Source organism: Phyllobates terribilis, unplaced genomic scaffold (genome assembly GCF_046119375.1).
Source record: "Phyllobates terribilis strain yellow unplaced genomic scaffold, ASM4611937v1 Scaffold_3__8_contigs__length_932513732, whole genome shotgun sequence".
NCBI lineage: Eukaryota > Metazoa > Chordata > Amphibia > Anura > Dendrobatidae > Phyllobates > Phyllobates terribilis.
The window spans coordinates 16,946,009-16,972,324 of NW_027362763.1; the positions used below are offsets into that span (position 1 = coordinate 16,946,009).

Below are 26,316 nucleotides of genomic sequence, written 5' to 3' on the forward strand. Positions count from 1 at the left end.
ACACTGATGTATAGACTGATGATAAATAATACACTGATGTATGGACTGATGATAAATAATACACTGATGTAAGGACTGATGATAAATAATACACTGATGTAAGGACTGATGATAAATAATACACTGATGTATGGACTGATGATAAATAATACTCTGATGTATAGACTGATGATAAATAATACACTGATGTATGGACTGATGATAAATAATACACTGATGTATGGATTCATGATGTTGATCTTTCTCTTTTTGCACTGTGACTGCAGCACTGAAGTCATCACAGGTCCTTCTGTTGCAGTTCTTCTCTGATGAGCTCCGCCCTGTATAGTCACATGGTGGTGATGTCATCACAGGTCCTTCAGCAGCAGTCCTCCTCTGATAAGCTCCGCCCTATATGGTCACATGGTGCCTGTGACGTCATTACAGGTCCTTGCACTGCTATTGTGCAGTAGTTGCAGGTTGTTGTCTTTGGTGTCAGCCGCTGTATACAGAGGACTCGCGGCTCAGGCTTCTTTCTCCTGTCCGTTATGTGTAAGGTAAGAGGCTGCAGAGGATTGTGGGAGTCTAAGGGTAAGGAAATACAGACCTCATTCACATCTGTAGGTGAAATGCACAGAGCTCTTTTTTTTTCCCTTTCTATCACCATTATAGACTGGATAGGGTTTCCTCGTCCTGACTTGTTGTTTCTCTGTAATTCTCTGTGTTGGGATTAGATTATGGGTCATGGGTTATGGATAAAGTCTTTAGTTACTCACCGGTAACGGGTTTTTTCGGAGCCCGTGACAGCCCCCCTTATTCCCTCCTGTCACCTGTGGGTGAACGCTTCTTTTCCTGGTGTTATGGGTTCACGTTTTTGGTTGTGATTTGTGGTGTTGGTAAATGTGAATTGTATTACCCTGGCGGTCTACTCGTGCGCTGTAATCCAGCTGAGGCGGGAGAGGTGCTATCCTCTTTAGCCTGTAGGTGGCTTGTCCTTGGAGGGCGGATCCCCTCTCTCGTGGTGCGGTCATGGGTTCCAAAAAATCCTGTTATCGGTAAATAACTAAGTCTTTCTGTGCACGTGGGACACAAGAGCTCATGAGAAGAACTGGGTGGAGAGGAATTGGCCTCAGACCTGGTGATCCAAACACCCTACTTGAACCACATGTTAGCAGAACATTGTATTCCCACCTCTACACGCTTCACTCATGAAGCAATTCGTTAATGCTTTGATAATTGAAGGAGACTGTTTTGAGTACCTCATTTTGGCATTCCCTAGCCGGTTATTTGAAAACATATAAATAAAAAGATTATTATAAAAGGCCAGTGTGCTTAATGGTCCACAGATTTGGCAGCTGATCAAAGATGAACATTTTATTGGGCCAATGTCAGAACTCCAAAAGAATGCTTGGTTATCATTCAAAGACCTTGTCAAGGACTTTATTGGTGTAATTGTTTTCTCGTTTTTTTCCAAGATTGTCCAGAAACTCTTGGAGAGCTGCAAAATCCTTGGTTGCAACATAAGCATCAAGGTGCATTTTCTGCAGCCATCTTGCTAACTTTTGCCTGAAAACCTTGGTGCAGTCAATAATGAGCAAGGTGATCAAATCCACCAAGATGTGAAGGTCATGGAGGGATGTTATCAGGGTAAGTGGGATGGACATATGATGGCTCCATCAAGATGTGAAGGTAGATGGGATGGACATATGATGGCTCCATCAAGATGTGAAGGTAGATGGGAAGGACATATGATGGCTGACTATCTGGGAATCCTTCTTGTGTTTTTGAGCAAACCCTATGCAGGCTTCCATATGTCTTGCACTGAGGAGAGGCTTTGGTCGGGCCACTCTGCTATGAAGGCTCTTCTCCCATCTCCCCACTGCATCTCTGGAGCTCTTTTCTCACGATTGCTCAGTTTGGCTGGATGGCCAGGTCTAGGAAGACTTCTGGTGGTCCCAAACTTCTTCCATTTAAGGATTATGGAGGCCACTGTGCTCTTAGGAACCTTGAGTAATGCAGAAATTCTTTTGTAACCTTGGCCAGATCTGAGCCTTGCCTCAATTCTGTCTCTAAGCTCCTTGGGCAGTTCCTTTGAGCTGATGATTCTCATTTAGTCTTACATGCGCTGTGAGGTCTTATATAGGCAGGTGTGTGCCTTTCCAAATCAAGTCCTATCAGTTTAATTAAACACAGCTGGACTCCAATGAAGGAGTAGAACCATCTCAAGAAGGATCAACAAGGGAATGGACAGTATGTGACTTAAATATCAGTGTCTGAGCAAAAGGTCTGAATACTTATGACCATGTGATATTTCAGTTTTTTTTTTTTAATAAATTTGCAAAAAAAATTCTACATTTCTGTTTTTTTTCAGTCAAGATGGGGTGCAGAGTGTACTTTAATGAGAAAAAAATGAACTTTTTAGAATTTACCAAATGGCTGCAATGAAACAAAGATGGAAAAATTTAAAGGGGTCTGAATACTTTCCGTACCCACTGTAGCTCTAAATAATCATTACATTCAGGTTATTTTTTGCATTATTTTCCATTTTGTGTTCATTTTTTATGGTTTTGGAGACAAAGGTACTGCATCCTGCAGCTCAAAAGTTGTGATAGTTTTTCTCTAAGGTCAATTTTGGATTTGGATTCAGAAGCAAAAAGTTAGTGAAAAACAAGTGTCAGATCTAACACTATGAAAATGGTGTTCCACCGTGACTTTTAATGAATGTGTGTATTTTTGTCTCTATAACCATTGCTCTATTTATGATGGGTGTGCTCATCATTTTATAATGCCCCTTTTTCTTCGTAGTAGCTCTTCAGTTTTTGCTTTCTGATATGGCTGCCGCTTATATATTGTATGTCCATCCTTAGTTTTGCTATATCCAAGCATTTTGGGAGATTCCCAGCATGAACCACTCTCTTTGCCTATTCGAAATCGATGGAGACTGAGAAATTGTGGTGGAGTCTGGCTCACTCTGTGGACCAAACCCTAAATGCTGCTGACGGGGAGCTTCTAAGATTTCTGGTTCTCACTGGAGATTCGTGACAGACATCCATCACAAAGTTTCAGGCTATGTTCACACCATGTTTTTATCTGCATCAATTTTCTGCAGCATCTGATCTCTTGTAGTTTTATTATTATTTATTATTATAGCGCCATTTATTCCATGGCGCTTTACATGTGATAGGGATATACATAACAAAAGCATTTACATAATCTTAACAAAATGAGTCAGCGACTGGTACAGGAGGAGCGAGGACCCTGCCCGCGAGGGCTCACATTCTAGAAGGGATGGGTGAGGATACATTAGGTGAGGGTAGAGCTGGTCGTGCAGCGGTGGTTACTGCAGGTTGTAGGCTTGTCGGAAGAGGTAGGTCTTCAGGTTTCTTTTGAAGGTTTCCACGGTCGGCAAGAGTCTGATGTGTTGGGGTAGAGCGTTCCAGAGTAGGAGGGATGCACGGGAGAAATCTTGTATACGATTGTGGGAGGAGGATTTTTGTTGCTGTTTTCTTGCAGGTTTTTTTGGTGCGTTTTTTCAGCATTTTTTTCTTGTCCTTTTGTCTCTGTTATGCATGTACATAAAGTTCAGTGTAAAAAAATCTAATTTTGGTTAATGCACAAACAACACTGAAAAAACGCTGAAAACTTGACACCTGTGTTTTTTGGTGCATTTTTTTCAGCTTTTTTTTCACCAACCATTACTTCCAATGGGTGAAAAAACGCTGAAAAAATTGACATGCTCTATCTTTCAAAAAACCATGCAAAGCACAAAATCCTGAAAAAACAAACAAACCATGATGTGTGCATGAGATTTCTGGAATCTCATAGCCTTTGCTGGTACTGCAAAACGCAGCTGAAAATTTGCATAAAAAACTGAAAAAACTATGTTGTGTGAACATAGCCTATGTCCCACTTCTGTGACATCCTGAGTAACCTATTCCAATATGCCGATGTAACAAAGCATCTAACTAGACAATCCCATTTCAAGAATTGGAGTAAAAGGTCTCTTTGCTTACTTATGGCAGCATTCAATATCTGTAGATCATTTTTTCAACTCCATGTTTAAAGGAGTGGTCCGAAAGCAAAGCATTTCTCCCTGTTTTGTCCCATAATCTGTTATTTTGTAATATACTTGCTTTAAAAGTTCCCCACTCTTTCCTAAACACTACTTTTCCATTTTTTTTCTCTACTTTCAGTCTGATGACGATTTATTTCTATAAATGATTCCATGGTGCTGTACATGAGAAGGGGTTACATACCAGATACAGATATCACTTACAGTAAAGAACTAACAATGATAGATGGGTACAGAGGGAGGAGGACCCTGCCCCTGGGGGCTTACATTCTGCAGATACATTGTATATTATTATTATTTATATAGAGCCATTGATTCCATTGTGCTGTACCTGAGAAGGGGTTACATACCAGATACAGATCTCACTTACAGTAAAGAACTAACAATGATAGACGGGTACAGAGGGAGGAGGACCCTGCCCCTGCGGGCTTACATTCTACAGATACATTGTATATTATTATTATTTATATAGCTCCATTGATTCCATGGTGCTGTACATGAGAAGGGGTTACATACAAAATACAGATATCACTTACAGTAAATGAACTAACAATGATAGACTGGTACAGAGGGAAGAGGACCCTGCCCTTGTGGGCTTACAGTCTATATGGATGGTGGGGACGGAGACTGTAGGTTTGGGGGTTGCAGCAGCTCTGATGGTGGTAATTAGGCAGCGTGGTCATTGCAGATTGTAAGCTTTCTTGAGGAGATGGGTTTTCAGGTTCCGTCTGAAGGATCCGAATGTGGCGGATAGTCGGACATTTTGAGGCACAGAATTCCATAGGGTGGGGGATATTTGGGAGAAATCTTGGAGTCAATTGGATGAGGAACGAATAAGTGTAGAGGAGAGAAGGAGGTCTTGGGAGGACCGGAGATTACGTGAGGGAATATATCGGGATGTACGGAGGAGAAAGGTTATGGACGGCTTTATAGGTCAGTGTTAGTAGTTTAAACTGGATACGCTGGGCAATTGGGAGCCAGTGAAGGGGTTTGCAAAGGGGGGTAGCAGAGGAGCAGCGAGACGAGAGATGAACCCGTCACGCAGCAGAGTTAAGGACAGACTGGAGAGGTGCGAGAATGTTAGCAAGTAGGCTACAGAGGAGGATGTTGCAGTAGTCAAGGCGGGAGATGATGAGGGCATGTACAAGCAGTTTAGTAGATTGAGGGTTGAGGAAAGGACGAATTCTGGAAATATTTTTGAGCTGGAGGCGACAGGAGGTGGCGAGGGCTTGGATGTGGGGTTTGAAGGCAGAGCAGAGTCAAGGGTTACGCCGAGGCAGTGGCTTTCTGGTACAGGGGAAAGAGTGATGTAATTTATTGTGATAGATCAGATGGGGAAGATACGCGAGATGGAGGAAAGATGATGAGTTCAGATTTGTTTACATTGAGTTTGAGGAAGCAGTAGGAGAAGGAGGATATGGTTGATAGACATGTTGGAATTCTGGACATCAGAGAGGTGACGTCTGGGCCAGAGAGGTAGATCTGGGTTTCATAAGCGTACAGGTGGTACTGGAAACCGTTGGACTTTATGAGCTGTCCCAGGCAAAGGGTATAGATGGAGAAGAGTAGGGGTCCTAGGACAGAGCCTTGAGAGACTTCAACAGAGAACGGGCGGGATCAGGAGGTAGTGTGGGAGTGGGAGATGCTAAAAGTGCGGTTGGAAAGGTATGAGGAGATCCAGGATAGGGCAAGGTCTTTGACACCGAAGAGAGAATCTGTAGTAGGAGGCAGTGGTCAATTGTGTCGAAGGCAGAGGACAGGTCTAGAAGGAGGAGTATGGAGAATTGTCTGTTAGCTTTGGCTGTAAGTAAATCATTAGTAATTTTGGTAAGGGCAGTTTTGGTTGAGTGGTGGGGACGGAAGCCAGATTATTGGTTGTCGAAGAGAGAGTTAGATGAAAAATGGGAGTAAAGTTCAGCGTGAACACGTTGCTCAAGGAGTTTGGAGGCAAATGGGAGCAGCGATATGGGGCGATAGCTGGATAAAGCGGTTGGGTCGAGGGATGGCTTTTTGAGGATGGGGGTGATTGTTTCATGTTTTAAAGCAGTGGGGAACGTACCAGAAGTTAGTGATAGGTTGAATAGATGGGTTAGGGATGGGATGAGTGTGGGGGTGAGGTTGGGGAGGAGGTGGGATGGGATAGGGTTAAGTGCACAAGTGGTGAGGTGTGATTTGTAGAGAAGACGGGTAAGCTCTCCTTCAGTATTTCCATTGCATGCTGGGATACCCAAAAAAGCATCATCAGGGGGCAGAGGCTGCAGTCACGCAGGTCTGGAATACTGATCAGCTTCCCAGTCTCCATGTTACGAATGTCACCTAGAAGCGGCAGCTGCAGTTGCAATTCTTTAATGAGTGTTGTCCACAACAAGTCTTACTATTCTCTACTAGTTATCTTCTTTTATTCTGGAACGGTCAATTTTCATACTCCTCTCCCATGGAGCATTGCCAATGAGACTATGCTTAGCTAGTCTCCTGACAAGAAGCTGCCCCCCCCCCAACTCTTTCGAAAGCTAATGTACTAAACCAAGCAAAGTAAGCAGGCTGTGTGTCAAGATTATCGCAACCCGGGAAAGTCACGCAGAACCACCTGCTGTGATCTCTTGAGCGAACAGCTTTCTGCTGCCCCCTATCGACTGGATAATTACACAATTGGCCCATGATTAACGTTGGAGGCCATAGGCTGTTTTCATTAATAGGCCAGTTATTGGAAAGCTAACCATGAGCATATGGTATTCACATCTCTGGATTCCAACACATGGAATATATGTATATAGCCCCGTACAATCACTGCTAACTTAACAATAACCAAAGAATGATTATTAGCTGCCACCACTAGTCGAGTTTTATACTGGCTGACTGGTTCTGGTAGCGTATGGGTTTGGGGTGCAATGTCAAGTGCAGAGAGCATCATGAAGACCAAAGAACACACCAGGCAGGTCCGACATACTGTTGTGGCAAAGTTTAAAGCCGAATTTGGATACAAAAAGATTTCCTAAGTTTTAAACATCGCAAGGAGCACTGTGCAAGCGATCATATTGAAATGGAAGGAGTATCAGACCACTGCAAATCTACCAAGACCTGGCCATCCCTCTAAACTTTCATCTCGAACAAGGAGAAGACTGATCAGAGATACAGCCAAGAGGCCCATGATCACTCTGGATGAACTGCAGAGATCTACAGCTGAGGTGGGAAAGTCTGTCCATAGGACAACAATCAGTCGTACCCTGCACAAATCTGTCCTTTATGGAAGAATGGCAAGAAGAAAGCCATTTCTCAAAGATATCCATAAAAAGTCTCGCTTGAAGTTTGCCACAAGCTACCTGGGAGACACACCAAACATGTGGAATAAGGTGCTCTGGTCAGATGAAACCAAAATTTAACTTTTTGGCCACGATGCAAAACGATATGTTTGGCTTAAAAGCAACACAGCTCATCACCCTCAAAACACCATCCCCACTGTCAAACATGGTGGTGGCAGCATTATGGTTTGGGCCTGCTTTTCTTCAGCAGGGACAGGGAAGATGGTTAAAATTGATGGGAAGATGGACGGAGCCAAATACTGGACCATTCTGGAAGAAAACCTGTTGGAGTCTGCAAAAGACCTGAGACTGGGACGGAGATTTATCTTCCAACAAGACAATGATCCCAAACATAAAGCAAAATCTACAATGGAATGGTTCAAAAATAAACGTATCCAGGTGTTAGAATGGCCAAATCAAAGTCCAGACCTGAATACAACCGAGATTCTGTGGAAAGAGCTGCAAACTGCTGTTCACAAACACCCTCCATCCAACCTCAATAAGCTCAAGCTGTTTTGCAAGGAAGAATGGGCAAGAATTTCAGCGTCTCTATGTGCAAAACTGATAGAGACATACCCCCAAGCAACTTGCAGCTGTAATCGCAGCAAAAGGTGGCGCTACAAAGTATTAACTCAAGGGGGCCGAATAATATTGCACGCCCCACTTTTCAGTTTTTAACTTGTTAAAAAAGTTTAAAATATCCAATAAATTTCGTTCCACTTCACGATTGTGTCCCACTTGTTGATTCTCCCCCCCCCCCAAAATTAGAATTTTATATCTTTATGTTTGAAGCCAGAAGTTTGACAAAAGGTAGAAAAGTTCAAGGGGGCCAAATACTTTCACAATGCACTGTATGTGTGTGCAGTTCGCCCACCCAGGTTATGTCCAGCCTTCAGCTCCCTCCTGAGCTATGGCTGGTCCAGTTTGGAGACCTTGCCTCTCCAAACACAACACATACAAAAAAAAAACAGGACTGAACATTTAAACTTTGCTCAGCCACACCCTGGGATGGAGGTATGGGGAATGGCATCCCTCCCATCACTATGTCATTCCCCTAAAACCATGCCCTTTAAGTGAGTTAACGCTTCAGTATAGAACATGCTGGCAGAAAGTTTATTGGCTTCAGTTCACACAGGCTAGCAACCTGTGTGACACATACCTCCCCTCATAAATCATACCAGTGACTTTGTCACAATATATATAAAATTATTGAAGACACGGGGTCTTTCGTGGGCGTAACACTACTCAGAAAACGCAGGGTGAGGGTAAAACAGCGCGGCAATACTTTGTTGTCCGCTTTGTGGTTCAATAAACACACAGAACAGTCCGAGCAAATGCCCAAGAGCGTACAACATTACACAGTCTCACCCTTCCTTCTCCGCCCACTTGGGATAGAACTGCTGTCACTTTGGAGACTTCCAGGGCCAACTACCTCAACCAGTGGCCTCCGGCTTCTGGCAGGCCCCCACAGAGTGGAGGTAGCTGAAAGCTTAGGAAGCTAGCAGTCCGTCGATGTACAAGACCAGGAGACCCGAGGGTCCAAATCTAGCCTCTCCGAGAGTTTCCATGGGGCCAGGCGACCGGTGAGTCCCTTCTGGCAACCCCAAACAACATATCTATGGGGCCATGTGACTTCTTTGTCCTCTCCTGGACTCCTCAAAATGTAACCATGGTCTCTCTGATTGTTAATGGAGCAGATCCGAATCTTTCCAGTCAGGGCCGACACCCTTTGACTAGAATCATGTAGAATACAAATCTGTGTCTCTTTGGATGCCATGCAGTCCATCTACTTTCCTGAAGGATGTCTCTCATTCTCCTTCTAAAGTCTTTCTGATGTTCCTTGATTCTCTCCCAAGTCTCATTCTGTCTCCTGCACTACAGACAGTCATGTTTATATTTACATCTGTGTGAGGTCATCAGGCACAGGTAAGAGGTAAAGGTGCAGGGCGCAATTGAACTAATCTATTTACATAGTTGGTATCACAGGGGCTGTTGTAAATAGCTGGCTTTTAGTACAATTAGCATATTAGCAAATAACATTCTTCCCAACCCCAAGAGGAGACTGCAATCAGGGTTAGACAAATACTGGTCTGACCTTTAGAAATACACAAGATAATTTAAACACAATAGTGTATTTCTCGACTTGACAAATCTAAATGTCTGGCTTATTAAGATTTTACTCTGTATTGTCACACATATATTATACTAATATACTAGCTATTGAACCCTTTCTACCCCCGGGTGGTGAGCATTTTTATTGGTATGTGGTCTCCTGTGTGTTGTTGTATCCAGACTGAGCCTGTGTACTGGATGCTATCCAGCCTGTGTGCCCTCAGGACTGGCTACCTAGAGACTTTGCCAAAAGGACTGTTTACTTTGTTTTGCCTGCACTAAAGGCTGTTTGTTTTCCTTTTCCTTTTGACCGGTTTATGAAGTAATAAACCAACATGGACATTTAAATGAAAACGCTTCCTGTTTGCCTCCCGACGCAAACAAATGAGTCAAAAACGTGCCAAAAACGCACAACGAATTGACCGCATTGATGGGTGGCAGGCGTCGGCTGATGAGAGACTGATCATGGTGAGAGCAGGCGCCACTGATGGGAGGAGTAATCTCATCAGCTGGGGTCTGTGTTCACAGTGAAAAAAAGAAAGTTAAAATAAATAGATATTAAAATAAAAAACACATTATAGTCACCTATCTGCCATAATCCCGAGTGACCCACATCGATCCGATCACCCGGCAGCACTCTATACACTGACAAGAGAATGATCGATCCCGGCAGTGTATAGTGCTGAGCTGCCCAGACAGAAATCACTGGGATTACGTCATCACGTCGGACAGGTGAGTGATATGGCTGTTTTTTATTTCCTTTTTTATCATAGAATCATAGAATGGTTGAGTTGGAAGGGACCTCCTGGGTCATCTGGTCCAACCCCCTGCTCAAAGCAGGATTCACTAGATCATCTCAGACAGATGTCTGTCCAGCCTCTGTTTGAAGACGTCCATTGAAGGGGAACTCACCACCTCTCGTGGCAGCCTGTTCCACTCATTAATCACCCTAACTGTCAAAAAGTTTTTTCTAATATCTAATCTGTGTCTCCTCCCATTTAGTTTTATCCCATTGCTTCTAGTCTTTCCTTGTGCAAATGAGAATAAAGATGATCCTTCTACAATGTGACAGCCCTTGACATATTTGTAGACAGCTATTAAGTCTCCTCTCAGTCTTCTTTTTTGAAAGCTAAACATTCCCAAATCCTGCAACCGTTCCTCATAGGACATGGTTTGCAGACCAGTCACCATTCTGGTCGCTCTTCTCTGAACTTGCTCCAGTTTGTCTATGTCTTTTTTAAAATGTGGTGCCCAAAACTGTACACAGTATTCCAGATGAGGTCTGACCAAAGAGGAGTAAAGACTGATAATGACTTCATGTGATCTAGACTGTATGCTTCTGTTAATACATCCCAGAATTGTATTTGCCTTTTTTGCTGCTGCATCACACTGTTGACTCATGTTTAGTCTATGATCTATTAGTATACCTAAGTCTTTTTCACATGTATAGTTGCTTAGCTCTATTCCTCCCATTCTGTATATGCTTTTTTCATTTTTATTGCCCAGATGTAGTACTTTGCATTTTTCCCTGTTAAAATCCATTCTGTTGGTTGCTGCCCACTGCTCCAGTTTATTTAGGTCTTTTTGAATCCTCTCTCTCTCTTCTCTAGTATTAGCTATCCCTCCTAGCTTTGTGTCATCAGCAAATTTAATCAGTTTACCCTCAATTCCTTCATCTAAATCATTGATAAAGATGTTGAACAATACAGGTCCCAGGACGGAGCCCTGTGGTACCCCACTTGAGACATTCATCCAGCTGGATGTGAAGCCATTTACAACCACCCTTTGAGTCCGATCACTAAGCCAGTTATGAATCCACCTAACAGTTGCCTGGTCCATTGCATACTTGGTCATTTTTTCAATAAGGATGGTGTGAGATACTTTGTCAAATGCTTTGCTGAAGTCAAGATATACTATATCTACAGCATTTCCCTGATCCACCCAGTCAGTGATTCTGTCATAGAAGGAAATTAAGTTAGTCTGACATGACTTGTTAGTTACAAACCCATGCTGACTCTGGTTAATCACTTCATTCTTATCCATGTACTTGTTTAATAATTTGTTCAAAGATCTTTCCTGGTATAGAAGTCAGACTCACCGGCCTATAGTTCCCTGGGTCCACCTTCTTCCCCTTTTTGAAGATAGGAACAACATTTGCTCTTCTCCAGTCTTCTGGGACTTCTCCTGTTCTCCAAGAATTTTCAAAGATTATGGAGAGTGGTTCTAAAATTTCTTCTACGATCTCCTTCAGTACTCTGGGGTGTAATTCATCTGGACCTGGAGACTTGAACTCATTTATGTTAGCTAAATATTCCCTCACAATCTTTCTGTTTACAGATAACCTGGATTCCTCTATTCCTTTAAAAGGACAGTGAAGATCAGTTGATGTTACATTTTCTTTCTGAGAGAAAACAGATGCAAAATAGGAATTAAAAAGTTCGGCCTTCTCAACATCCTCTCTTACCATTTCTCCATTTTCATCCTGTAAAAATCCTATAGCATCTTTGACTTTTCTTTTACTTTTGACATACCCCCAAAATCCTTTTTTATTGCTTTTGACTAGTGTTGAGCCACCCCCGTAGTGTTCGAGTTCGGTTCGGTTTGTCGAACACCCGTGTGTTCGCCGAACTGTTCGTCGAACTGTTCGTCGAACACCTTCGAACACCGTTAAAACCAATGGCAGGCAAACAAAAACACATAGAAACACATAGAAAACACCTTCAAAGGTGTCCAAAAGCTGACAAACTGCTCAGAAGACACAACTAACACATGGAAAAGTGACAAGTACATATAGTCATGCGAAAATAAAAGAGGTGGAGGAGTAAAAGGAGGGGGAGACACAGATATAGGCATGTCATGCCCTTCTAAAATCCAAAAAGTGAGAAGCCGACACGGCCAGTCCGCTCCTGCCCGTGCCACCTCCGTGTCGCCGGGTTTGTGCCAGAGCCGCGGTGAACCCTGATGGCCAGCCCCCCTCTCCCAATACTGGTGCCTGTCCGCTGGTGGGTCGAGCGAGCCCCCCTGTGGTGGAGGCAGCTCTAAGCTTTTTAATTTAAATTGTCTCTCTAATTTGAATGAATACACTTTAAATCCATTTACAAGGATCTATTGGAGGGCAAGTCTCATGCCAGCAGCCACGTAATTCCAGCTCCAGTAGCGTCCACTAAAGCTGCTGCAGTTAAAAAGCTTTTATAAGGATCGAGCTCGGCTGTCCACCGCAAGGCATCCTACTGCCAGTCCCAGCCCCTATGCCTTGGGGTGCCTCCTGATGCTCTTCACTGAGTATCCCATGGTCCCGAAGCATTTCCTTTGAAAAAATTAAGTGTCTAAACTACAGGTGGTGTAGCTTGCTTAACAGCCGGGATAATCCGCTGACTAGCAGACACTGCTACTAGGCACAAAGTATTTCCTGGGCTAGATGCAGTTAAAAATTTGTAATTAGATACTCTCGTTGGATGCTGAGAAAGCATTCCATAGAGTCTCCTGGCACGCCATATATGATTCTCTTAAAAAGCTTGGGGTAGGGGTCTAGGGGACCCTTTTATAGCCAAAATCACGGCCCTGTATCGCAATACGTCACCTAGGCTGAAGATAAATGGAACTGTAGCACCCTGAGGGCTCGGTTGCTACAGACGTATTGCACCTCACCCAGAGGTGTGATATCTCACTCTCAGGTAAGGATGGAGTGTGGATCAGGACCCGACACCTGCATGCATTACACCACATTGCCGTGGGGCAGGGCGACCAATATGCCCCTGAGATGGGCACGACAGTCCCTGTCCCTGGCTGGAGTGGGGGGAGGGAACACTGAGGAAGGGGAACCCTGTAGTGCAGGAGCAGGGAGGAAGCAGTTCCTGGGTGCATTGAGAAGGGAGTATAAAAGGTGGGCACCATCTTAGTTCAGTGCAGAGAAGTCTGAGCAGAAGTGGCAGGGAGCAGGGGCTCTGCATGAGCTCTGCTCCGGAGGCGGGCCTAGTAACAGAGGCCCAGGCCTGGAAGAGGGAGAAGGAAGGAAGAGGAGCGGAGAAGGCTCCAGGAACGAGGAATGAAGGGATCCCAGGGGTGCGGACGGGCGAGTCGCCACCGCACGCCCGAATCCACCTGCGTGGAGGGGTCAGGCCAAAGGGGGAGACCGGTCCCCGAACTAGTGGAGGCAGGAAACGACCCTCAGCTAGAAACCGGAGGCTCTGACATTTTATGTGGCGCAGCCCCTCGCTACACCCGCTAGGAAGGCACCACATAGGGTCAGGGAAACTGGCGCCAAGTTTACCAAGAGGAGGCCCGAGGCAGCCGGACAGAAGTGTTGGTAAGAAAGGCCAGACAAAGGACACACAAAGGGGGTCCTGTGAAGTGCTCCAAAGTTATCTGGGAGTTGTCTGAGCCCCTCACCTGGTGAGCACAGTACGACGTGGGCAGCCGTTACCTGCAGACGTGGTCTGGATAATAAGAACTGTGAGTAAAGGCCCTGGACTGCATCACTGACTCCGTGTCGTTACTGCTGCTGCCCTGCACCATCACCCCCATCCTCCGCATACACTGCCCTGAGGCTATACTCCTCCCGTGGGGAGTTATGCTACGCTCTGCTGCACCCACAACACCAGCCTCAGCGGTCTGCCCTGTAGCGGCGGTTCACTCTGACCGCAATCCACGGGTGGCGTAGTCGGACATTTAAACATCAAATCCACATAAATAATTCCGCCACTGGTTTGACCGCCCTGAGCCACGGAACCGGGTCGCCGCCACGAAGACTACAACCACCAGCATCCACCAAAAAGGGTCCGGCTCCGGGTGTCCCAAGGCCCAGGGGGTGCGTCAGAACATTTTCATCACCTTTCACAATCACCAATGGGACAAGGCAGGGATGTCCTCTGTCCCCTCTCTTATACATCCTAGTGACGGAGCACCTGCTCTCATCAATTCGCCATAACCCCAATATTAGGTGGATTGAGGTGGGAGGCACCGAGTACAAGTGCTCTCTATTTGCTGATGATGTCCTAGTATATATCACTCAATCACATATATCCATCCATGCTGTTATGGCTGAAATAGATCACTTTGTTACATGGTAAAATTTTAAAATCAATGCAGCGAAGTCTGAGGCCCTCGATGTCTCCCTCCCCAAATCCATATAGGATTCCATCCAGTCCAACTTTCCCTTTGCCTGGCCCTCACAGGGTATCAAATACTTAGGAATTCCTATTCATAGAGACCTCTCCCATCTATGTTATCTTAATTTTGGGCCCTTTATTGAACAATTCCATACAGACCACGGTTGGCAAGTTAGAACTGTAAGATTCACTACGTGAACCGCTGGTGTTTTGTGGAAAAGCACATGTACACCGCGTTCCAAATTATTATGCAAAAAGTGTTTAGGAGTGATAAGGGAAGAATTTGTTTGTTTGTCAGTTAAACTCATTGATGGTGATGTGTGTCAGGGCTCTTTATATCACTGTAAGCAATTGCAGACACCTGTACTAATTAGTTTGGCAGGTGTGTCCAATGAAAGGCAAGACTACTTAAGAAGGCTGTCTCACATTATTAAGCAGCCTACATTTTCTGCCAAAATGGGAAAGAAAAAGGATGTGTCGGCTGCTGAGAAGCAACAAATTGTGGAGTGTTTAGGTCAAGGCATGACTACAATCAACATTGTGCGATGATCAGGATGAAGTGTCTTGGCAATCAAGAAGTATGTAGCTGATTCACAGTACACACGTGTGCGTGCTGATAAGGGCAAATTGAGGACTCTTTCCTACAGGCAATTACGTCAGGTTGAAAGAGCAGCGGCAAAAAAGCCTTGTCATAGCAGCAGACAAGTTTTTGAAGCTGCTTGTGCCTCCAACGTCCCCCGAACAACAAGATGCAGGGTCCTTCAGAGGTTTGCAGCTGTGCATACGCCATCCTGTCGACCTCCTCTATCCACTTCACACAAGCAGAAACGGCTCCAGTGGGCCAAACATTACATGAAGACTGATTTCAAAACTGTTTTGTTCACGGATGAGTGCCGTGCAGCGCTCGATGGTCCAGATGGATGGAGTGGAGGATGGCTGGTTGATGGACACCCCACGCAAACACGGCTACAGCGCCAACAAGGAGGAGGTGGAGTAATGTTTTGGGCTGGAATCATGGGGAGAGAGATTGTCGGCCCCTTTAGGATCCCTGAAGGCGCTAAAGATGAACTCCATAATGTATGTGGATTTTCTCAAACAGCACTTCCTGCCATGGTTCAAGAAGAAGAACCGTGTATTTCACAGCAAGATCATTTTTCTGCATGATAATGCACCATCTCATGCTGCACATAAAACATCTGCATCTCTGGCTGATATGGGCATAAAAGGGGACAAACTTATGGTGTGACCCCCATGCTCCCCTGACCTCTACCCCATTCCGAACCTTTGGAGCATCATTAAAAGGAGTGTCTATGATGGCGGGAGGCAGTTCACATCTAAGCAACAGCTCTGGGAGGGTATTCTGTCCTCATGCAAAACAATTGAAGCAGAAACCATCCAAAACCTGACAAATTCAATGGACGAGAGAGTTCAGAAGCTCCTTTTGAACAAGGGGTCCTATGTGAAAATGTAACATCACCTAGAATAAAGTTTTGAGTTGAAAACTGATTTCAGTTTCTAACAACCTGCTAATGCTTATAATTTCAAAAATGACCATTTTTTTGGTCTTTAATAAAATGAAAAGGTTGATCGAAAAGTTTGGGGGATCTAAGAGTGTGGCAACCCAGTAGTCATGATTACTTCGAATTCTGACAATATGAGGGTCATGCTGCAGGTAGTGCAGCAAGAAGGCACTTATGTGTCTTGCGCATCTCGGAGCCCCAAAATTATTTTCCGGGCTAGATGCAGCTAAAAATTATTTTTAATTTTAAATCTGGTGGAGCTTATTATAGATGGCCTAATAGGATCAGTGCTGCACACTGCTACAAAGCCCAAATTATTTTCCAGTCAAGATACAGATAAACATGATTAGTAATTTGAAAGCTTAAAACGGTTGGTAGGGTGATTTTAACCAATCATCAAGCTTTTACTCTCCCCAGGATGACACAGGGGTAGAAAAGTCGTTTCGGATCCATGATTTGTTCATCTTTATGAACGTGAGTCTGTCTACATTATCAGTGGAGAGCCGCGTGCGCTTATCTGTCAGCACACCACCAGCAGCGCTGAACACACGTTCAGACAGAACGCTGGCTGCGGGGCATGACAAGATCTCCAAGGCGTAAGTGGCTAGCTCCGGCCATTTATCCAGATTGGAAGCCCAAAAAGAGCAAGGGTCCAGTGACAGTCGTGGCTTCAATGTTTACTTGGAGATACTCCTGTACCATCGTCTGTAGGCGTTGACTATGTGTCAGACTTCTTGTCTCCTGTGGCCTTGCAAAGGATGGGCTAAAAAAGTGGTGAAATGATTCCGCAAAATTGATGTTACCAGCAGATACTGTGGTTCTGTTACGGTTTGAGTGCTGAACACTTGACGGTCCCACGGTTGGCAAGTTGGAACTGTGAGATTCACTACGTGCACCACTGGTATTTTGTGGAAAAGCACATGTAAGATTCTGCAACAGTCTCTGCTGATACTCCTGCATGCGTGCATCCCTTTCTATGGCAGGAATAATTTCTGCAAATTTACTTTTGTACCGGGGATCTAACAGTGTGGCAACCCAGTAGTCAGGATTATTTCTAATTCTCACAATTCGAGGGTCATGTTGCAGGTAGTGCAGCAAGAAGGCACTCATGTGTGTTGCGCATCCAGGAGCACCAAGTCCCTGTTGTGTTGGTGGCGAGGTAACAATCATGCTTCCTTCCTCTGTCCTCTCCCCCCAACCTCGCACAACAGAAATGTGATCAAGGTCTCCCTCATCTGATGAGTCTTCCATCAGTTCGTCCTCCACTTCTTCCTGGGCTCCTGCACCTTCCTCACTAGTTTGGCTGCTACCATGCGCCCTGGTAAAACCATCTCCCCCACCCTCACATGCCTGCCGCCTTGGTGCTGCCGACCTTCTGGACCTTGCAGATGTTAGCCCTTCCGCATACATCTCCTCCTCCTCTACTTCCTCCACCTCCTCTTGTGCAACCACCTGACTCCGAATTCTGTTTAACATGTGCTCCAGCATGTAAATCACCGGAATAGTCATGCTGATAATGGCATCGTCAGCACTAAACATCTTCGTCGCCATTTCAAAACTGTGCAGAAGGGTGCATAGGTCCCTGATCTGAGACCACTCCTCCAGCGTGATTTGCCCCACCTCTGAATCTCGTTGGCCCAGGCTATACGTCAGAACGTATTGCACCAGGGCTTGTCGGTGCTGCCACAGTCGCTGCAACATGTGCAGAGTTGAATTCCACCGGGTAGGCACATCGCATTTTAGCCGGTGAAGTGGCAGGCCCAACGACTTCTGTAGAGATGTAAGTCGCTGAGCTGCGGGATGCGAACGGCGGAAGTGAGCACACAGCGACCGTGCCCTCTGCAGAAGGCCATCTAGTCTGGGATAGTGGGCTAAAAATTGCTTGACAACCAGGTTCAACACGTGAGCCATACAAGGCACGTGTGTGACATTGCCCCGGCGAAGGGCCGCACCCAGGTTTGCAGCATTGTCGCACACGGCCTTCCCTGGTTTCAGGTGCAGTGGAGACAACCATTCATGAAATTGGTTCTCCAGAGCTGACCACAACTCCTCAGCTGTGTGACTCACATTTCCCAGACATTTCAATGTAAAAACCGCCTGATGACGTTGAGCCCTACTGCCAGCATAGTAAGGAGGTGTGCAGGATCCCTTCTGCGCAGTTAGAAAGCTTGTGGCATCACCAGACAGGCTTTGGGTGCAGGTGGAAGACCGAGAGGAGGTTGAGGAGGCAGAAGCAGTGGAGGAACTTTGACATAAAGAGGATTGACGCACAACTCGTGGGGACGGCAAGACTTGGACAGCAGCCCCTTGTCCTGCTGTCACCATAGTTACCCAGTGCCCAGTCAGCGACATGTAACGCCCCTGTCCATGCCTACTCGTCCAAGTGTCTGTGGTGAAATGCACCCTGTCACACACAGAGTTTCTCAAAGAAGCGGTGATGTTGTGTGCGACATGCTGGTGGAGCGCAGGCACACCTTTCTTTGAGAAGTAGTGCCGACTGGGCATCTGGTACTGGGGCACTGCGACGGACATAAGGTCTCGAAAATCCTCTGTGTCCACCAGGCGGAAAGGCAGCATTTCTGTAGCCAAGAGCTTGCAGATGGTGAAATTCAACCTCTTAGCTTTCTCATGGCTAGGAGGAAATGGTCTTTTACTTGTCCACATCTGAGGGACCGAGGGCTGGCTATTGTGCTTAGACGGGGTTGATAAGGGTGTCCCCGGCAAACTGCCGGTCTGTGAGGAAGATGCAGGCGGACATGTTAGGTTGCCTTCATCCAAAGGTGGTGCTATCGATGTCGGACAGCGCTCAACACCAGCTGGTGTTACCACCTCCAAAGAAAATGATGACCTGCCAATCACGCTGGCTGTTGCGGGTAAAGAGGTGGCAGGTCTGCGCCCCAAAACAGGTGTGACTGCTGTCCCCCCAGTCACAGAGGATGAAGAGGCCGCGGATGCACAAGATATGGCAGACGGTGGTTGGCCCGGCCGGCTAGGCCGCATTGTAGCACACTGAGCTTCCCACTGCAACTTATGCTTCATGTCCATGTGCCGGTTCATGCATGAAGTACTCAAACTATGTATTTTTTGGCCTCTACTTAGCTTTTGCTGACAAATGTTACAGATAACACGAGTTGGGTCATCTTTATCGATCTGAAAAAATGCCCAGGCTATGCAAGGCTTAGCACCCATGCGACCTGAAGAGCCACCACGACTTGTGGTGAGAGGCAGAGTTGTGTTTGAGGATGCAGTTGTTGACGTGCTTCCAGTACTACGTCTCTGTCCAGGAAGGCGCAACCTGACCTCGTCGTCACTAGCATCTTCCTTCACCTCCTCTGCTGACCTCATCTCTTGGCTGACTGTGGGTTGACAGTAAGTGGGATCTCCGACCTCATCATCATCACCCTGTGCGTTATCACACCCGTCGTCCTCAGAGCCAACCTGTTCCTGCCCTGACAAAAAACTAAAGTTGTCGCTCCAATCAGGTATTTGAGTCTTATCATCGTCTTCCTCATTGTCTCCACCAACAGGAGTTACAGTTTGGGAATGAGGGTCTACATTATGGTCAGAACCTTCTGCGTCTGGTCCTGGATCCGACTCATAAAGATTCTGGGCATCAGTGCAGATCATTTCCTCGTCTGGATTCACAGAAGCGCTGGAGTCGACCTCTGATTCCCAGGCTATAGTATGAGTAAACAGCTCTGCAGACTCAACCATCTGTTCTACCTCATACTCAGACGGGCAGCTGGAGATTTGGGAGCTGTGAGGAAGCAAGTGCGATTTGGGTGACACCTTTGAGGACTGGAGTATTTGTGATGTTGAAGTTGATGTGGAGGAGAGCCCACTTAAAGGAGCACTTGATATCCGTTGAAGCACCTGCTGTTTTTGTGCCTCATCTGGAATTTGTAGCGATTGGCGTGGCCGTAAGAAAGGGATCTTATCACATTGTCCGCTAAAAGAAGTAGACATTTTAGTTTGGCTGGAAGATGGTCTTTCTTCTGCAGATGTTACTGTTGCTTTAACACCTACCCCACGGACACAACCTTTTTTCCCCTTCCCAACACGCCTATTCCCCTTTCCACCAGCAGCAGGCCTTTTTCCACTCATTTTGGTGGTTAACTAATTCACAACTCTGGAGTTGTTTGCACAAAAAAACAATGGATGGTAACCGAGCAGAGCTGAGTGGCCAAACTGTGGTATTAGGCCAAAACTATTGGCTGGGTTAGATGCAGAAAAAAATTATTTTGAATTTGCAACCTGATGGAGGTCAGTATAGATGGACTAATACAACAAGTCCCACACACAGCTAGAAGCCCAAATATTTTTTCAGAGGTACTGTAGATGCAGATAAAAATTAGTTTTAATTTGCAACCTGATGGAGGTCAGTATAGATGGACTAATAGAGAAAGTCCGACACACTACTAGAAGGCCAAATATTTTTTCAGAGCTAGATGCAGAAAAAAATTATATTCAGTTTGCAACCTGATGGAGGTCAGTATAGATGGATTAATAGAACAAGACCCACACACAGCTAGAAGCCCAATATTTTTTCAGAGGTAGATGCAGAAAAAAATATATTCAGTTTGCAACCTGATGGAGGTCAGTATAGATGGACTAATAGAACAAGTCCCACACACTGCTAGAAGCCCAAATATTTTTTCAGAGGTACTGTAGATGCAGATAAAAATTAGTTTTAATTTGCAACCTGATGGAGGTCAGTATAGATGGACTAATAGAGAAAGTCCGACACACTACTAGAAGGCCAAATATTTTTTCAGAGCTAGATGCAGAAAAAAATTATATTCAGTTTGCAACCTGATGGAGGTCAGTATAGATGGATTAATAGAACAAGACCCACACACAGCTAGAAGCCCAATATTTTTTCAGAGGTAGATGCAGAAAAAAATATATTCAGTTTGCAACCTGATGGAGGTCAGTATAGATGGACTAATAGAACAAGTCCCACACACTGCTAGAAGCCCAAATATTTTTTCAGAGGTACTGTAGATGCAGATAAAAATTAGTTTTAATTTGCAACCTGATGGAGGTCAGTATAGATGGACTAATAGAGAAAGTCCGACACACTACTAGAAGGCCAAATATTTTTTCAGAGGTAGATGCAGAAAAAAATATATTCAGTTTGCAACCTGATGGAGGTCAGTATAGATGGACTAATACAACAAGTCCCACACACAGCTAGAAGCCCAAATATTTTTTCAGAGGTACTGTAGATGCAGATAAAAATTAGTTTTAATTTGCAACCTGATGGAGGTCAGTATAGATGGACTAATAGAGAAAGTCCGACACACTACTAGAAGGCCAAATATTTTTTCAGAGCTAGATGCAGAAAAAAATTATATTCAGTTTGCAACCTGATGGAGGTCAGTATAGATGGATTAATAGAACAAGACCCACACACAGCTAGAAGCCCAATATTTTTTCAGAGGTAGATGCAGAAAAAAATATATTGAGTTTGCAACCTGATGGAGGTCAGTATAGATGGACTAATAGAATGATGCTATGCCCAAAAGATTTTACTTCACTAGGTGCAGTAAAAAAATTGGTATTCTATACACAGGTGGTATATCTTGCAACACAGATAGGCTACTCCACTGACTAACACACTCTGCAATAGGCCAAAAAGGATTAGCTTTGCTAGATTCAGCCAAATGCTGTGAAAAAAACTTGCACAGCACTGGCACAGACCTGCCTGGCAAAAATTGATAGGAACTCATGTAACCTAGTCCTGAAAAGGACTCCAATTACAATTAGTCTTTACTCCCACAACCTATCTATTTAAGAGCACAGACCTCCCTGATAAAAGTCGTAGGAAATGCTGTAACCTAGTCCTTAAAAGGACTGCAATCACAACTATTCCCTACTCCCAAGCTATCTGTATATTTGTGCGAAAATTGGCTTGAAATTAACAAGGTATAGCGCACACAGCAACAGCGGTGCCGTCTAACACGCAGCTGCAGCAGTGAGAAAATGGTGGCGACGGGGAAAATGGCTTGGTCTGATAGGGCAAGGACATGTGACATACACTGCCAATGACACATGCCCTTGCTTGTGTGAAAAAAAGCACTTCGCTCCGTGTGTGCGCTGCTGATAGGCTGACAGATTGCACCTCCCCACTGTAAATGCGGGAAAGAGAAAAAAAAATGGAGATCTTCATTGTTCCTGCAGAGATCCATCCCCTGCCCCTCCCCCCACCCCGCTGTACACTCAAACTGCGTATTAACATTAATTTTCATCATTACTGAGAAAAAATCCAGTTATGATTTTGGTGCACGAACAGTTATCGAACATAACCTCGAACAGCCGAATTTTTCTCAAATTGTTCGTGTTCGCCGAACGGCTCGAACACCGCCCAAAACAGCTCGAATTTGAGATTGGCGAACAGTTCGAGTAGAACAATGCTCATCTCTACTTTTGACATCTCTTGCAAGCCTTAATTCATTGTCAGCTTTAGCTAACCTGATACGTGCCCTGCAGGATCTGCAGACTGCATTATAATCTTCTTTAGATATGCCTTCCTCTTTCCATTTAATAAATTATGGATGACAATGGCTTCTGCGGATTAGGCGTTACGTGAGTATATGGTGTTTTATTTTTAAATAAATTATTAAACCATGTGGACTTTTATTTTAAATTAAGGATTTACTTTTAAGCCGGGTGTTTATTTAAAAACCTTTACTATGGGGTTCGTAATGGGGGCGTCTTATAGACGCTTCTCCATTACTAACCTGGGCTTCATGTCAGCTGCCAATACAAGGCTGACATGAACCCAAACCCTACTACCCCACTTGCCACCGCACCAGGGCAAGTGGGAAGAGCCGAGGCTAAGCGCCAGAATTGGCGCATCTTATGGATACGCCATTTCTGGGGCCACTGAGGGCTGATATTATTAGTCTCGGAGAGGGCCAATATCCATGGTCCCTTCCCTGGCTATAATCAGCCCACAGCTGTCTGCCTAGCCTTTACTGGTTAGATTTTATAGGGGGACCCTATGTCAATTTTTTTCAGGAGTTCCCCTGTAATCTAGCCAGTAAAGGCTAAGCAAACAGCTGTGGGCTGTTAATAGCCAGGGAACATTTTTGGCTAATGGCCCCTTCCCCGGCTAGTAATATCAGTCCCAGTGGTTGACTTTCCCTCTGCTGGTTATGAAAATGACGCGGGAGGCAACGCCATTTCTTTTTATTTCATTCTTCATTTTATGAAGTATGTCAGTTTCTGCATCTCTGGTGCAAATTTTGACCGATTGAAATGTCATTGCATGCGGTGGATCCGCATGTACTGACAAAACAAGTGCGGCATTAGGAGTAATGGGATTAGTTGTTGCCAGGGCTGTGTAGTCCGAGTCGGTGTCCATTTTGGTGGAGTCAGAGTCAGTATAATATGGACCGACTCAGACTCCTAAAATATATAATAAATTGGGTACAGTAGTTCAATGTAGTTTGTGGGGAATATTTTTTCCTAAGAATTTGGGAAAGTTATGAAATGTCTTATTCCTGATCTAAGGGTCTAGACCAGGGGTCTCAAACTCGGCTGGGTATATGGGCCGCACATGGAAAAAATTTGAATTTGGGGGGCCGCATTCTTTGTTCAATGTGACATTTTTAGTGATACCATTTTTTTTGTATACACCTTTTGAACATTTTTGCCGTGTTTATTTTTTATGGCTTGGGTCGTTATGGATGTGGCGATAATAAACGTGCACTTTTTTGTGTTTACTTTAGTTTACATATAAAACAGCATTTTTAGTGCCCAATATTTTTTCATGCTTTATTTTATTTTTTATTTTTTTTACAATTTTATTTCCCCCAATTGGCCACATACAGTAATATTGTCTTACAATTAGCATCATATAGTAATAATGGAAAACATCTTGTAGTAATGTTCCCCATCCAAGTCCCCATCTTGTACTAATGTGCTTCATCCAGGTCCCCATCTTGTGGCTATGTGCCCCATCCAGGTCCCCTCTTGTGGCTATGTGCCCCATCCAGGTCCCCATCCTGTGGCTATGTGCCCCATCCAGGTCCCCATCTTGTGGCTATGTGCCCCATCCATGTCCCCTCTTGTGGCTATGTGCCCCATCCAGGTCCCCTCTTGTGGCTATGTGCCCCATCCAGGTCCCCATCCTGTGGCTATGTGCCCCATCCCGGTCCCCATGTTGTGGCTCTGTGCCCCCTGTGCTGTTCTTCACACACATAAAATAGAAAAAAAAAAAGATGATTCTCACCTGTCCTCCGTTCCCTCGGCGGCCTTCCTGCAGATGTGGCCCGCAGGCACCACAGAGTCCGACCCCTTGACGATCCCGACCTGGTCCAGGAGGAGCCGCCGACAGCAGCGCTGCATTGCCGCACAGAGACTGTCTCCCAGCACAGCATTTTCAATGTCAGCCGCCGGCCAATCAGAGGCCAGCAGCTGACATCTGCATATGGCAATGACGTCATACTCGCTGCGCCGACACGCAGATATCAGCTGCTGGCCTCTGGCCAGCGGCTGGCATTGGAAATGCAGTGCTGGGAAACAGTCTCTGTGTGGCAATTCAGCGCTGCTGTCGGCGGCTCCTCCTGGACCAGGTCGGGATCATCAAGGGGTCTGTGCCTGCGGGCCGCATAAAGCAGCCTCAGGGGCCGCATGCGGCCCGCGGGCCGCGTGTTTGAGACCCCTGGTCTAGACTTTTAGCTGACATGAATCTGTGCTGCAGTTTATGTACAATGTCAGGAACTCCACAGGGACGACACCGGGGAGATCACACAATATCTCGCCGTTGCCGTCACGCTGTCAATATTTCATTCGGAATCGCGAGCACCCGATCCAGACTACTCACTCCTTAGGTATCGGCAAGCAACCAGTGAGCGTATGGGTGTCACACCTCTGAATTCCAACGCATGAAATCCGTGTTTATGCCCCCGTACTGTCACTGTTAGCTTCACGATTTCCAGATTATTATTATTATTCTCTGCCACCACCGTCCAGATTTGAAATATAATACAGGCCTGGGCGGACGCCTGCGTTTTGGTAGCGTATATGGCTTTGGGGTAGGGAACGATTACAGGACGAAAGAAACAGAACTATTAAATTTTATATTTAATCCAAAAGGGAGGCAGTGTTTAGGAAAAATATATACAAGAATATTACATATTACAAAGGAGACATTAAAATACATAAGCAGTTGCATAAAATAAACAGGATTAAAGAGGAAACTTACGCTATACAGTTTGCAGGGACGAATCCGCATAGGTGGAGGAGGGGCTCCCCAATTTGATTTGAGCGTTATTGAACGCGACCCGTTGCTTATAGTTCTTATACACCCCTGGCAATGAGTGCTCCTCAATTCCCCATGGGTTCTCTTATATATACCTCACCCCTTGTGGTGACATTATGTGGGCTGGTCTCCAGCCTGTACATTTTTATTAAAAATGCTAACTTCTGCAATAACTCATCGCTCGTTGATCGTAGAAGCTTGCAAACGACGCCATTTTTTCCGTTATGATTTTACCTTCATTTAGAGACCACGCATGACGTATTTGCGACCCGTCATTCTGGTGCTTTTGCGCTACAGCTTTACGGAGGGTTTTTCAGCTACAGAAAAATATCCCCATCATTCCCTAGCTGGTCCTACCCCTAAAAATATGGGTCCCGTTATTGTCGGATTTATGAAACTTACGCCGACTCGAATATGGAATATTGTGTCTATAAACTTCTTTATGAAGCTCGGGAAGCAAGCTTCAACAGTTACACGCAAATTATTGCAATCCTGCATTTAATTAACCCCTTCGTCTGCCAGGGACAAGATGCTCGCATTTTAGCTAAGTTGTAACACATTTTTTGGCCTGGATTTGTGTAAGCTATTTTGGCTGTGGGTGATAATTTGCAGGGAGACACTGTAGATTGTCATCTCTGGACTGTCAGCTCTCAAAAGATGGATAAGGGAGGGGGTGAAGAGAGGCTTGGGAGAAATGGTCAATATCTATGACAAGGGGAGCAAGAGAATATTTTTAATATTCCTCAATATTTCCCTGAAGCTCCTTCTCTACATATAAGGGTAAAAAAAAAACACACAGGGAAGGAATGCCTTCACTCATCTCAGAACTGCTGGAGTGAACAGGAAAGCAGGATTAAGTTTAGTACTTCTTAAAGCCTATCTAAACTTTCAATAAACTGTGCCTAAATCAATAGTCCAGTATATGTTGTATCTGTATGCTTGATGTTTTAACTGA

General features: G+C 45.1%; 1 protein-coding gene across 1 annotated transcript in view; it reads left to right on the forward strand.

Annotated features, from left to right (window-relative positions):
- The first annotated feature begins 406 nt into the window (after positions 1-406).
- Positions 407-26,316, forward strand: part of LOC141258694 (uncharacterized) — a 202,892-nt gene continuing 176,982 nt past the window's right edge. The window contains exon 1 of the mRNA XM_073673703.1: positions 407-536. The gene's annotated coding sequence lies outside the window, so the exon portion shown is untranslated. The remainder of the gene's footprint in view (positions 537-26,316) is intronic.